At 42.6% G+C, this 15,400-nt stretch overlaps 1 non-coding gene across 1 annotated transcript; it reads left to right on the top strand.

Moving 5' to 3' along the window:
- The first annotated feature begins 519 nt into the window (after positions 1-519).
- trnae-uuc (transfer RNA glutamic acid (anticodon UUC)) lies at positions 520-591 on the top strand. Its single transcript has one exon. It is a non-coding gene; the product is annotated as a tRNA-Glu (tRNA).
- Positions 592-15,400: the final 14,809 nt, after the last annotated feature.

Below are 15,400 nucleotides of genomic sequence, written 5' to 3'. Positions count from 1 at the left end.
GGTGACGGGGTGGGGGTGAAAGGGTGGTGGGGTGGGGGGGGGGGGGAGGGGTGGGGGTGACGGGGACCCCAGCCTCTATCAGAATGAGATTCACACACGCACGCACACAACACACACAATGGGAGAGAGAGAGAGAGGTGGGGGGAAACTCAGTCAGCATGAGATTGGCACACACACACCCCCACCACACACACAGCACACACACACACACCCCCACACACACACACCCCCACCCCCCCACACACACAGCACACACACACACACACACACCTCTGCACACGCATATATATACACATCTACACACTCACACACTCACATACAGACACACACTCATACACACGCACGCACACATACACAGCTACAAAAGCACCGTAGCGTACGGTGTAGTGGTTATAACTGCTGGTTTTCATCCAGACGGCCCGGGTTCGATTGCAGACTCCCCACGGAAGACGCGTCATAGACGCGCTCATACTATAGACTTCCGTCTAAAACAGTACGGTCTGGCGAGTCACAGTAGTGTCCCGTATGGTCTAGCGGTTAAGATTCCTGGCTTTCATCCAGGCGCCCCGGGTTCGACTCCCGGTATGGGAATGACTCCCTTTTCTGATCCGTAAACGTGCGTATTAACGATTTGTAAAATAAATAAAATAAAAAAAACTACATACATAAAGAGATTTTATTCAACTTTAAAATGTACAAAATTAAATAATGTGTAGGATTGTAAATCGTAAAATACCGACATTCTTACTATGTTTATATTTTATCTTACTTCAGTTTGGTGATACAATTGTAAATGATTAGAATAATCTTTATCCACTCCAGGGAGTTCGTGCTGTCCGGTGACAAGTTACCGGTTATAGTGGTAGCTGGAGAGAGGAGATCTGAGGGAAAATAAATAAATAAATAAAAATAAAAAACAAACTCGTTATCCAAAGTGCCGGAGGTAACTGTGTTTGGTGAAAGATTATTAACACTATCCGGTTTGAAGCCGTCACCTCCTGATTTCATTCAACTTTGCAATTTTTTTTTTTCTTCTTTGCTTTTAGTTTAGTTTTTTGTTTTTGCACACACACACACACACACACCCCCACACCCCCCCACACAACCCCACCTACACACACACACACACCTACATACACACCCCCCCCCACACGCACACCTACACACACACACACACCCCCACACACCCCACACACACACACACACGCACAAAGAAACAAACAAACAAAAACAGAATGTCTCACTACTAAGCATCCCGTGGCATCGCTAGGTTGACGATGAAATAAGAAAAAAACCAAAACAACAACATCAAGAACAAATAAAAAGAACTACATAAAATTAAGAAATCCCTCCAACTCGAGCGGTCATGTCCCGCAGGAGACACGGGCTCGAATTTACACCTGGGTACGCGACAGGCTCCTCGCCCGGGCTTCCGGGACACGCCAGCCAGACACGGGTCTGGATCGAAGGCCTCGGGTCCCGCGAATCTCCTCCTCCTCGTCGTCGTCGTCTTCGTCCTCATTCTCCTGAAGATGACCATCGTGGCTTAGACCACAATTATCACAAGCAGCGCCGTGATGAAGATGACCTGGCCACGCGAGTCGCGCTGGACCTCACCGAGGGACTGGGACCGGGCCGCACCGTGACGTGCGACAACTTTTTCACCTCGTTCGAGCTCGCCCGGAGGCTGTTCTTCGAGAGGGGACTCACCCTATTAGGTACGCTGCGCGCCAACAGGACGGAGGTCCCGCGCGAACTGGCCTGCCCGCCTACTACCCGGGGGAACGGCAGACGGGTCGGATCCTTCTCGTTCGCGTTCGCCACCGGGGAGGGGGGAGGCCCCTCGGTCGCCCTAATCTCCTATCTGGCCAAAAAGACCAGGAACGTGCTGATCCTCACCACGGTGCCGCAGCACCTGCGCGGAGAGCCGGGAGAAGAAGCGAGAGAGGGAGCGGGAGGAGGAGGAAGAGGAGGAGGAGGAGGAGGAGCAGGAGGAGGAAGAGGAGGAAGAGGTGGACGAAGCCGAGAAAGAGACCGTAGTATTAGTGACGAACAAGAACAACAACAACAACAACAACAACAACAACACAAACCTGCTGCTGTGCTCCATTACAATCGTACCAAGGGAGGAGTGGACAACCTGGATAAAGTCACAGGTACGTACAGCTGCAGGAGAAAAACCTGCCGCTGGCCCATGGTCATCTTTCACAACATGATCGACGTGTCCGCGTACAACGCGTTCGTTCTCTGGAGAGAGCTGAACCCGACGTGGATGCCCGGCAAACGCAACAGACGCAGACTGTTCTTGGAGCAGCTGGGCAGGGCGCTCGTGGGTCCCAGCGTAATCAGGAGGAGTGCGGGCAGAGGGGAGAGGGGCCGCGGCGGCGGAGGAGGAGGAGGAGGAGGAGGAGGAGGAGGAGGAGGAGGAGGAGGAGGAGGAGGAGGAGGAGGAGGAAGACGAACCCGGGACCACGGCGACGGAGATGAGCAGGACGGAGAGGAGGAGGAGGAGGAGGAGGAGGAGGAGGACGGAGAGAACGAACCCGGGACGTACCCGCGTCCGAAATCGCGACACGCGCCTGTACCGGCGAAGAGGAAGAGGTGTCGAACGTGCCCCAGAAGCAAAGACATTAAAACTACAAATGTGTGCCGGGGGTGCGGTGTGCACGTGTGCGCAAAGTGCGCTCTATCCTTCTGCCCCCCTTGTGCTCCGGTCTGATTTTATATTATTTTATTTTATCTATTTTATTTTATTCATTTATTTGGATTTTGTTTTTTTATTTTTATTTTTTTACATTTTTTTTTGGAGGTTTATGGTTCTCATCATTCATCCCTTTGTTTTGTTTTGTATCCACGCCCTCTAGTGGTATTAAAGGGGTTTAGCAAAAGATCAGATTTAACCTGGCTCAAATACCAAATAACTGTGTTCTCTGGTTTATAGACTATGAATGTATCCATAAATAAATGAACTAAACAAAAAAAAAACAACTACTTTTTTTTCATTACCTCTGTCTCTGTTATTACATTTTTAACAAGGTGTTGTAGGTTTATGGTTCTCATCATTCATCCCTTTGTTTTGTTTTGTATCCACGCCCTCTAGTGGTATTAAAGGGGTTTAGCAAAAGATCAGATTTAACCTGGCTCAAATACCAAATAGCTGTGTTCTCTGGTTTATAGACTATGAATGTATCCATAAATAAATGAACTAAACAAAAAAAAAACTACTTTTTTTTCATTACCTCTGTCTCTGTTATTACATTTTTAACAAGATGTACACACACACACACACACCCACACACCCCCACACACACCCCCCCACACACCCCCACCCCCACCCACGCACGCATATATATAAAGTAGCTATAATCTATTTTGCCTATTGATAGTCAAAGGGAAATGTTAATTCCTTACTCCATTCAATCTAAAGAAAAATAAAGGGCTGCAACGACTACACCTTGATTTTTCACGTTCTACAATAAATAATTAAAAATAACTTACGTAAATTACGTAACTTATATAACTTACCTAACGTACGTAACTTACTTAGAAAGGTATGCGAATGGCAGCGAATTGGGACAAGACCTAAGACTTTCCCCACCCAACCCCTCCGACGGGACGTCTCCCCCACACGCACGCACACACGCGCGCACGCACACACACACACACACACACACACACACCCACAGAGGAGACACACAGACACACAGAGAGAGAGAGAGAGAGAGAGAGGACACACACACAGAGAGAGAGAGAGAGGACACACACACAAACACACAAACACACACACACAACCCCAACCCTCCCACCACCACCCAGGGTTATTATATTTTTATTTATTTTTAAAAATATCCCATAGGACCCCCCACCCTCCCACCCCAACCCAACCCTCCACCTACCCTGTCATCCCTCCCAACCCCGCCCCCCCCCCCCCCCAGAGTCCTCCTCCATTTTGTATTTTTTTTATTTATTTTATTGTCATCAATGGGACTGGGGTCTCCACACACCCCCCCTCACCCCCCCCCCCCCCATCCTATCCCATAGGACCCCCCACCCTCCCACCCCAACTCAACCCTCCAACCTACCCTGTCATCCCTCCCAACCCCGCCGCCCAGAGTCCTCCTCCATTTTGTATTTTTTAAATTTATTTTATTGTCATCAATGGGATAACAATAATTGCCATCCCATCCCATAGGAATGGCAGCATAGGTTCATGCTGCGACTCGGGGGGTCCTGGTAACCCCCCACCGCTAGGGGGGTCCTGGTGACCCCATCAAAGTCTTTCTCCGTTGATTTAGTTATTTTTTTCCATAAATGGACTTGTGGGGTCTCCGGGACCCCCGGCGCTCCACTATAGGTTCATGCTGCGACTCGGGGGTCCTGGTAACCCCCTTGGGGAGCACAAGGGTTAATATGTGCCCGCGGGCGCCATGTCGCCCCTAAGCCCCACATGAGTCGCCGCAGACCGGTTCCAAAAATAGCACAACTCACTAATGAGCTGCATCTAAAATTTAATTTTATTCTGTTGCTATTTTTTTTTAATCATCCTTGCGTTTATATAGATTTAAAAGTGACAATATCTTAAACATATGTTTATTGTGCGCGTGACAAAACCAGTGCTCCGCTCTGCGCTGTGAGGATGCGCTGAATGCAGTTTCTTACTCCAAAACATGGTAGAAAATTAAGAGATCACTTTCACAACGATTTAAGACTGTAAAAGAAACCTGCACGTATCTCATCTGCGGAGCGACTGTGGTGAGGGCAAAGTGGCACAATATGGAGGGACACTTCACTACGTCTCACAAAGCTCCACACTAACTACCCACGGTGACGCGCACTCCCCACGGGGACGCGCACTCCCCACGGGACGCATACTCCCCACGGGGACGCACACTATGGGCAGAACAAGCCCAGAGCTAAACGCAGCTTTGGGTAAACAACAGGCTTTTTTCACGACACCGGTGAAAAAGTCATACAACGCAACCAGATTTATTTAACCACTTAGCGTTCCGACGGGCCGTCGTCTTTACGTTACAACTTTACAGCAATGTACGTGTATTTCTGCGTCACCCACACAAACATTCTACACATCAAATGAAAGCTACGACATTCATCTTTCTGAATATGTAAACCATTTACACCTATAATCACCACAGTGCTGACAGGAAAGCCGTTTTTGCATAGAAGTCAGAAATGTGGATTTGGACTTCACTTACCATTGAGCGCTCTGGTTCTGTCAAACATCAACATATTCACACAAAGTTGGTCTCATTCATTCCGTAAAGGTCCAGAGAATATAATCCAGTCAAGAAATTATGTCCACAAAGGAAGTTAGAGCCTTCATGTCCAATCTGCTGCAGGAAAGTGAAATCTGTTCCGTCGCTTCTCTGCATTTCTTTTGTCAGTTTCAGGCATAATAAACTTCTGACAGCGCCAACTTTGTTCCTCAGTGCAAAACAAACTTGTTAGCTTGTGATTGACACCAAAGTTGGCCAATAAGGTGGGGGCTGTGGGTTACTGGAGCCGCGGACAGTGAATGAGAGCTACAGATGACTGAAAGAGTACGCCCCACTCTCCCCCTTGTAGAATCAAGCTGTTACATTACACACGTTTAGTGATGTTTTCCTCTTAAAGCCCATGAACTGCGGAACACGCTGATGCGTGACATGCAGTGGTTTACTGTAAACAGACGGAGTTTGCTGCGTGCGTAACAAGCCGAGGCTGGATATAAAGATCCGCGCGTAAAATTACGCGCGCGAGTTGCGTAATTTTACGCAGCAGTTTTGCGTTTTAAACATGACGAAACGGACAAAACAAAGGAAGTGCGCGACCGAGGACACTGTGGATGTTTGTACAAGTTAAACTAGAGGCATCTCGGACCCGGAGCGGTTCGTGGAACCGAGTGAAGATCTCATGATGGACTCAGGAGTAGAGGACCTTATGATTTGATGGACTGGATGCTGTTCCTGATCGTTAAGCGTGGTTTATTCTGCTATTAACTTAATTGTGGGTCAAATGTGTATCATGTGTAATGATTAGCATTAGCTAATCATCATGTACAGTGTGTTCTCAGTTTCCAGTGTGTATTTGTTTACATTTTGAAGCGTGTGTGTGTGTGTTTGTTGATTGTTTGCAGTGTGTGGTTTGTAAATATATATTTATTTTGACCCATAGCACTTGTTTTGACTGTATTTTAAATACAAATATACATTTTATATTGTGTTTTGATATGATATATAAATGTACAGTAATAGAGCAGCTGCAGATACAGATTCCTCTCAGTGTGAGTTTTCAGTAGAGCCCTCGTTGATGTCTGTGGGTTGAAACATTCAAAAGTTATTTCACTTTTTCCAAACGTTCTCCAAATGTCTTCATTCGGATAGGTTTGGAGAGGCCTGGACTTACTCATGATAAAATGATTGTAAAACTCTCATTTTTATAGGTATTGACCTCAAATTTGAAATGTAAGTGGTCAACAATCTTGTCAGTTGAGGTATGGTGTATTTTTGTCCCCAGCTCCCCACTGCAGCTTTCTACACCTTCATTTTCACAAATATTTTTTGGTGAGGATGAGAAAAATTTTTTTTTTATGTGTGTTCCAAAGTGTATAAATGCTCAGCAGACAAACTTACAGTGATTCTGACACCTGTGGGTAAAACTATAGGGTGTTACCTTTACAAATACCCCAAACTAGTGCAGTTACTACTGAGGGTTCAATAATGGTGATTATTTTAATTTGGAGAGGTCAGAACAGAGGCAATTTCACCAAAATCACCCGGAATGCTAAGGGGTTAAAAATATGTAAGCTTATTTTTCTTTAACATTACATAATTGATAACTTTATGAAACATGGTGCAATGTATATTATTTATGTTTTGTTAAAAAGGTTTGTCAATGGATAGTGAAAACGGGACACTTGTCCTATGAAATGTAGTGATGTAAGTGTCATCTGGAAATTTAACAATTACTAAGATCAGTAAAGTTAAAGTGCTAAATACTGATATCTGTTTCCCTCCTTGCTCATTGTTGATAATTATTTTGAGAACTCATTAATGTGATCAGTGTCTTGCAACATGATCAGTGTGTTCACATAGATGATTATCATTTATCATTATTAATAATGTATAACTAAAGGCAAACTGAGAAAATGTGTTATTTCAGAAGAGCGTCTCAAACTGGTAGCCCTTCGTATGACTCAGTGCCCATAAAGTAGCTCTCAGGTTAAAAAAGTTTGGTGACCCCTGCCTTAACAGCATATGGCACCAAATCAAACACAGAAGGAACAGTTTAGAGTCCATAAAGATGTTCTACACAAGCTATTAGCCATGTTTTTATTTTTGGACAATCCGCCTCTTATTCAACAGCTGATGCAATAATATGTATGTAGATTCAATAGCGCAAGCATATGGTGGCGCATTTATAGGAAAAAATCAGTTGAATTCTCATAAAAAACAACGTAACATTTAAGTCTAGGAGCGTGGACAACCGCGGTAAGCAGGGGTGCTGGGGGTGCAAGAGTAGCTTGTGCTAGATTCCCAGGGGACAAAACTATATCTATTCCTAACAGAGGTAAGATTACAATTAAACTAATACTCATTTAAGTGGTTTTCACACATGCTGGTGTGAAACCCTCGCTCTGTGGAGCAACCCCAGTGCACACTAGATTTATTTAGGTTATTTTACTTTTTGATCGGCTTTATTAACTTGCACCCATCATTCATCCCTAACACGCAGCTTGAGCCAAGTGCGAGTCCATCAGCTGATCCCTGAACTTTTTTTTTTTTTTTTAATGACAAAGTGCTTCAAGCAGACGGAGCCTCATGAATACAGGCGCACATGCTCGCTTCCTCTGCAGGAGGTTGTCTTTTCTTTGTCCCGTGGAGACTGTCCGCTCCAAAGTATGAGTGGAGCTGCTCTGAGACCTCTTCTTTCAGCGCTCTCGGACCGGCCTACAGTGCAACTGCTGGGCTCTTTTACGTTGACCCATCTAATGACAGTGTGAAAAATTCGAAGTACCAAAAAGGTGTATTCCTCAGTATAGCTGCCATCTTGCTTAAATGGGACAGGCCTGCACCACGGACCGTACTTCCGCGTACGTTACGCACGTTATTTTTAATTATTTATAATAATTTATTATTTAATAAAAAAAGAGTCAAGGTGTCATCCTTGCATTCATTTATTTCTGTTTAGACTGAATGAACTAAGGAATTAATGTTTCCGTTTGAATATAAATAGGTAAATATAATGTTCAAAGTTATTTTTTCCCAATTACAGTTTCTACATAACGTTAACAAAATATACCTTGTTAAAACGTAATAACAGAGACAATATCATTTTTACATTCATAGTCTATAAACCAGAAAACACTGATTAGCAACGTAACGATTCGGTATTTGGGCAGGTTTAATTTGATCTATGGCTAAGCCACTTTTTAAGCCATAAGATTAATATTTAATCAATAATATTAATAAGATTAATACGTTTGTGGAGCCAATCTCAAGCATAATGAGAAGGTTCTACACGTGTCAATGATAAGTTTATGGGAGATTCACCGTTTTTGAAACAAATCTCCAGAGTAGTATAACCCCCGCCCTCCATTTGAAACTATGACATCATCAGATTGTAGAACAGGACTGTATTTCTCATTCTGACACTTGTGTTTGTTCACAGGTGATATTTGTTTGGACAGATCAGCGCTCCATTCTGAGGCTTCATGAGTTTTCAGTATAAATTAAAACTTTCTCCTGCTTGAATCTTATTACATGTGACATTATTGTGTGGCAGAGTGGTTAGCAGCGCTCGTGGCTCATATCTAGAATGTGTTTGTGACTCCAGATCAGGATCCTGGCTCAGACCTGGTTCACTGCTCCTGACGGCTTTAATCCAGAGACACTGAAGGAGAGGGCAGATGCAGAGGACACATTTCTTACCTTTGACTTTTACTGGAGCGGTTGTTTAAAGCAGTTAAAGCCTCTTTGAAATCTGAACCTGGGTTATAGGGCAGGGCCATGTCGTATTGGTCATGATAAATCATTGTTTGCTTTGGGGGTGTTATGACATTTGGAATAGATTTGGAAAGACTGCTGCAAACTTCTAACTCTTACCAAGCAGCATGCTAGCACCATTATTGGTCTGAGGCCCAATCTGGAATAAAATGATAAGGACAGAATTTTGTATGGTGCATGGCATCAGGAAAAGCTGTTCACAGGGCACTGTAGGTCCCCCAAAAAGAAGGCTGTTAATGCAGGAGTTGACAGCACACAAAGGTGTGTACTTGGTGTCCTTGTTTGGCTGTGGGGTGGTTGGGTGGGTTTGGTGGGTGGGACTGATTTTAATGCTTTGTAAAGCACTTTGTGTTACATTTTTTTTGTATGAAAAGCGCTTTATAAATAAAGTTTGATTTGATTTGTTCTACCTGTCTAAGTGTAAAAGTTCATTATCAATATGGGTGTGAAACAAAAGTCACTCTGCTTTGAAATGTATGTAGCATTGTCATTCTGGTATAAAATAGCCAGCGCTCAGATGCTCAGGGTGGTTGGTTGGGTTGTTGAGACTTGGACTTAGAGTGAGAGGGGAACTGGGGGAGCAGCCGGGAGGCTACCGGTCTGTGGCCAGGGCAGGCCTGGGCCCTGTCTTGTCTGTATCTGCTATAACATACAATAAACCTTTTTTTCTGTATATCAAAACTCACCGAGTTTCGCAGATGGATTACTTTTCATCTAGAACTGTAATTTTTCTGGCAAATGAAATGAGGGGCCAGGCTGATCTTCCTGTGGTGTTTAAGGCGGCCCAGAAATTCTCATCTCTGAAGCACATTCAGATTTTAGTCGCGTCAGTGCTTCATTTATCGTGTTCCCATTTTAAAAAAAACAAGCGCTTTGTATCGTGGGTCCAACAAGGTTGCCAGAGAGAGATGGCCAGAAGATTCATAACTGTTTAAGGACTCTTTTGTCCAGTTCCTGAAAGATGGGGCACATTTTTGCATTGTATTGTGAAGCATTTTCAGCATTTGTATTGTTTTGCTTTCACTCACTCGCTTTTCTGAAAGCTCCACAGTAGCAGAATTACAAGGGGCAAGCACAACCAGGACTTCTGCAATGATGTCGTGCTCCTCATCAGTAAGTGCACGCATTGGTGTTTTTAAGGATGCCAGACTTACCCAAACAGGCTCTTTTTGGCTTGCTACTCTTGACAGCATTTGATAAGTGCTGTTCCAGCGTATTGGAACTTCTTTTATTGGCTTCAAAAGTGGTGTTTCCATTTGCTGTTGCACTTGAAACAGCTTTTCCTTGGCGAAAATAGGTGACAATTTTTTTGGTTTTATTTGGGATATCAGTTAGGTCTGACACTTGATTGCAAGATTTTTTAACTATCACATTAAAGTGTGTGCGGTGCAAGGACTATGCCTGATTTTTAAGTCTCGCTGTTGCTATCATATTTGCACCAGCATCAGTCACAAAGCGTACCTTTCCTGCAATGGCCCAGTTATCAATCATTTATTTATTTATTTAGAAAAGGGACAGTGCATATTAATGAACATAAGATACATATGTAAATATGCCAAATTTTAGCCACAGGCTAGTTTCAATCTGTTGTCCCTGGACAGGTTGATGGTCACACTTAACATAAAATACCAGATAAACAAAATACAGTCAAATACATACAGGGCAGGACAGAAGCCAAGTCAAAAACAAACTCAGGAGGGTTACTTCAACTTTTAAAGTGCTGTGTGTATTGCACGAGTTCTAAAGTGCTGTGTGTATTGCACAAGTTCTAAAGTGCTGTGTGTATTGCACGAGTTCTAAGGTGCTGTATGTATTGCACGAGTTCTAAAGTGCTGTGTGTATTGCATGAGTTCTAAAGGTCGAGTATTTTATGTAATGCTAAAACTGAGTAATTATGAATTGTGTTCACATGTTTGTGTTGATCTAAGCCACTCCTTTAATTACCTTTTAAATGTAGTAAAAGTGGGTGCCTCCCTTACAAAAGTGGGAAGACTGTTCCACTGTACACAACCTTTAAATGACAGAACATTTTGACCAAAAGTAGTTTTTCTCACCAGAACCTCACAGTCACCCCTTCTTGTGGCTCTGGTTGTTCGTGATGCAGTTTTGTATTTAATGTGTTCTTTTAAAGGCGGTGGTGCCAGCCCTTGTAAGCACTTGTATAGACAGGCATATCAGATGTTGTGTGACTGAAAGAAATACATAAATAAGTCCTTACCTGACACCAACACATACTGTACTGAATATTTTCAATAAACCTACCTCAGCAATATTCTCTGCTGTGTGGCTCTGGGGAAAGTATTTAACTCCCAGCACAGTGGTGCACATTTTATTTTACAGTAACAACAAAGTGGCTGGTCACAGCCAAGTAGGCCTCCATGTTTACTGAAGTCCACATATCAGCTGTAAAGCTGACTGCATTGGTGAAGTGTAATTTTTCTTTTATGTTCAGGATTTCTGCTTCATATCTTTTAGATACCATTTCCTTTAGAGGTTGTGAAACAAAACAAACAAAATTAATTTTTTGTTAATGTTAAGTGCAATTTCTGACATGTACAGTACCTTCCTGGTAGGTATTGCGTATGATGGCTCAAGGGTCTGCAGTATCTCCCTGAATTACTCGTCCACAACGATGCTTAAAGGTTGGCTATCTTTTATTATATTTACAATGCATCTATTTAGGGCCTCTTTTCTAGAAGCTTGAAGTGAAAAAGGAAAGGTGTTTGATTTAGATTACAATTAGCCTCCATAATAATTAGTGACTGATTACAAAATACTAATCCACAAGTGTCCATTCCTGGTGTATTTTTGATTTTTTATAATGCCGTAGCATTGATGATGTGTTCCGGGTTGCATAGGACAAACTCCATTGGGCACTGACGACACTTCACCTGTGTGTCATAAAAATATATATAGACTTTGTCTGCCGTGGAAACGGGAATGGAATAAAAAATTACCTTATCAGGTGTTATGTGATCAAAATGATCCCACATGGAAGAAAACTTTCTCTTTCTAGGAGGGTCCAAAGTGACAGAGTGGCTCAATCTGTGCTGGACTTCCTGATGTACAACTGGCGCCTCAATGACACGTGACACAATGTGATACAATACAACACAGTCACTGTGTTGGTCACGTGATTTTCTAAAAACAATACGCTCAGTGACACAGCTCAGCTGAGGCATTGCTTTCAGCGCATGTTGCGTGTATCGGTGCCTTGGCTCAGTTACACCATCACTAGTATGAAGCATTCATGAACTATGGCATCAGGTGACTGTAATGGATATACAGTCGTATTTAATGGTTACACCGACCATCACCTGAAATGTATCAAATACAATTTCATTTTCTTTTTGTTTAATTCTTTTCAAATACAATTCCCACTACATGTCCATCTTTTGTGTATTAATTTAATTTTGTTTGCTCATTGTAATGAGAATACATCAGTGCAGTAACACATTTCACATCAAAAACAGTTCAAAATAATTATGAATACAGAACAAATAGTATTAGTTTAGAGTTTGACATTTTATTATAACAACACTAAGGAAAAGGTGTAATACCCAATACCATATAAACAAAACCTAACAAAAACACACAGACATTAGCATTTTTGACACTAAATAACACCATCTGTAATATTACCATGTGGTCTCAAGGTAGTTGTAATATAGATAGACTGTCCAATTTTGTCCAATTTTTATGAATTATTTAAGTATCAAGACTAGTATTTGTATTGCTGAGTTTCAAATGACGTCACAACATTCTATAGGCCAATAATATTTAAAGGGCTCATATTACGCTATTTTCTAATTTATGTTATAATGTTTCCTTATCATAAACATTTTGCATTGCATTTTTTTTTCATTCACACGTGAGCATATTCAGGCAGTTTTTCTCTCAAATAGAAAAGAGCATTTTCAGCTGTGGAGATGTAGATAGACTAATAATGCATGATTGCTCAAACATGTGAAAGAAACAAAACACAACTCCAAGTAGGTTTTTGATGAGGTAACAACATTCTAACATGGCTAAAAGCTCACAAGAGTCAATTTTGAGTAACATAGGACCTTCAATCCAGAGGTAAGGAAGCTAAAATGAATTTTGTTAGTGTGTAATTCTGTTGTAATAGTGTTAATAGTCAAGTCTTGTGTCGAGTAGTCAATTAGAGAAATGATTAACAACAAGAAATGTTGACAGAACAGCCTACCTATGTAGGGCTCCATACACAGCCCCATGTCAGAGCTGACACACTGCCACACACCGCTCGTACGCCACCCTCCATAGGGTAGAGTCAGTATTGGCCGAATACCTGCACACACACATTAGTGAAACAGATGGGTATTGTCCACATGATGCTAATAAATATTGTTGTACTTCAATAGGTGAAAGAGTGCTGAAACATTATACTAAAGTAAAAGTAGTGTTACATGGCTAATAAGTACTACTACCAAATTTTTACTTAAGAAAGCACTAGTAATACTACTCTAAATACTAGTAACATTTACATTCTAAAACAAGGTTATTAGCATTTGTTATTAAAAAACAAAACAAAACAGGGCCAGTTGGGACAAACAAAGCAGTTTTGAAGGCTTCACTGCCTCATTGCAGAGTTGGTCGCACTGTTCCCTCCAAGTTGCGCGCGTGCGCAACTGCGCACTGCTGACACGGTCTCCACGCACAGAAAATCTGTGCTGCACAAAAAAATCGAACCGGAGTTGAAAATAAAAGAAAGACACAACAATTCATTCTGCGCTATTTTTCAGTGTGAGTCAGTGAGTGTGACCGGGACGAGCTGCTCCAGCCAATTATGTGATTCACATACGGATTTGCGCAGTTTATCAACGTCATTGACAGGCGTCCTCATGTCCCACTACCAGTGTTTTAGCCGATGTGACCCATGTGGAGCGAAGACTGGCTGATGATTCTAAGTGCTCTTTAATCCCTGAACGTTCCGACGGCCCGCCCTCGGGCAAAGATCCGCGCGTAAAATTACTACGCCCTACGCGCGTAATTTTAGTTTTGTAGTAGTTTTGCGTTTTAAACATGACGAAATGGACAAAACAAAGGAAGTACGCGACCAAGGACACTGTGGATGTTTGTACAAGTTAAACTAGAGGCATCTCGGACCCGAAGCGGTTCGTCGAACCAGTGAAGATCTCATGGTGGACTCAGGACCAGAGGACCTTATGATTTCAATACATGGACCTCCCTTCTTACTTTTCTTACCTTTTTTTTTTTTTTTTTACTCTACTTCTCACTTTTTAACTCTTGTATATTGTACTAATGTGATGTATTTGTTGTACTTTTTACCTGCCTGGGGACTGCGGATGTAAATTAGCTCTGTAGCTATAATCCGGCATATTTACATTTGTTTACAACAGATGTTCATTAATGTGCATTGTCCCTATCAAATAAATAATTAAAAAAAAAATAATTATGGACTGGATGCTGTTCCTGATCGGTAAGCATGTTTTATTCTGCTTAATGATTCCGCTGACTTAATTGTGGGTCAAATGTGTATTATGTGTAATTATTAGCATTAGCTAATGCCAATCTGCGCCCCCCCCAACCACCACCAATCATCACGCACACACCACTTGGGTGAAGTGTCTTGCCTAAGGACACAATGACAGAAGTTGGTCCGAGTGGGACTCGATCCTCCAACCTCTGTCACAGAATGACTGTCTCACTGTCACATGTACAGTGTATTATTAGTTTCCAGTGTCTGTTTGTTCACTGTTTGCAGTGTGTGGTTTGTAAATATATATTTATTTTGACCCATACCACTTGTTTTGAATATATTTTATGTACAAATACACATTATATATTATGTTTTGATATGTTATGTAAATGTGCAGTAATAGAGCAGCTGTGCAGACACAGATTCCTGTCAGTGTGTATTGGTCATTAATACTGTCACTAGTTTATGGGTTAGGGTTAGGGTTAGGGTTAGGGTTAGGGTTAGGGTTAGGGTTAGGGTTAGGGTTAGGGTTAGGGTTAGGGTTAGGGTTAGGGTTAGGGTTAGGGTTAGGGTTAGGGTTAGGGTTAGGGTTAGGGTTAGGGTTAGGGTTAGGGTTAGGGTTAGGGTTAGGGTTAGGGTTAGGGTTAGGGTTAGGGTTAGGGTTAGGGTTAGGGTTAGGGTTAGGGTTAGGGTTAGGGTTAGGGTTAGGGTTAGGGTTAGGGTTAGGGTTAGGGTTAGGGTTAGGGTTAGGGTTAGGGTTAGGGTTAGGGTTAGGGTTAGGGTTAGGGTTAGGGTTAGGGTTAGGGTTAGGGTTAGGGTTAGGGTTAGGGTTAGGGTTAGGGTTAGGGTTAGGGTTAGGGTTAGGGTTAGGGTTAGGGTTAGGGTTAGGGTTAGGGTTAGGGTTAGGGTTAGGGTTAGGGTTAGGGTTAGGGTTAGG

Source organism: Periophthalmus magnuspinnatus, unplaced genomic scaffold (assembly GCF_009829125.3).
Source record: "Periophthalmus magnuspinnatus isolate fPerMag1 unplaced genomic scaffold, fPerMag1.2.pri scaffold_108_arrow_ctg1, whole genome shotgun sequence".
Classification (NCBI taxonomy): Eukaryota; Metazoa; Chordata; class Actinopteri; order Gobiiformes; family Gobiidae; genus Periophthalmus; species Periophthalmus magnuspinnatus.
The sequence above is the reverse complement of the archived record's forward strand: the minus strand, read 5'-3'. Positions and strand labels throughout refer to the sequence as shown.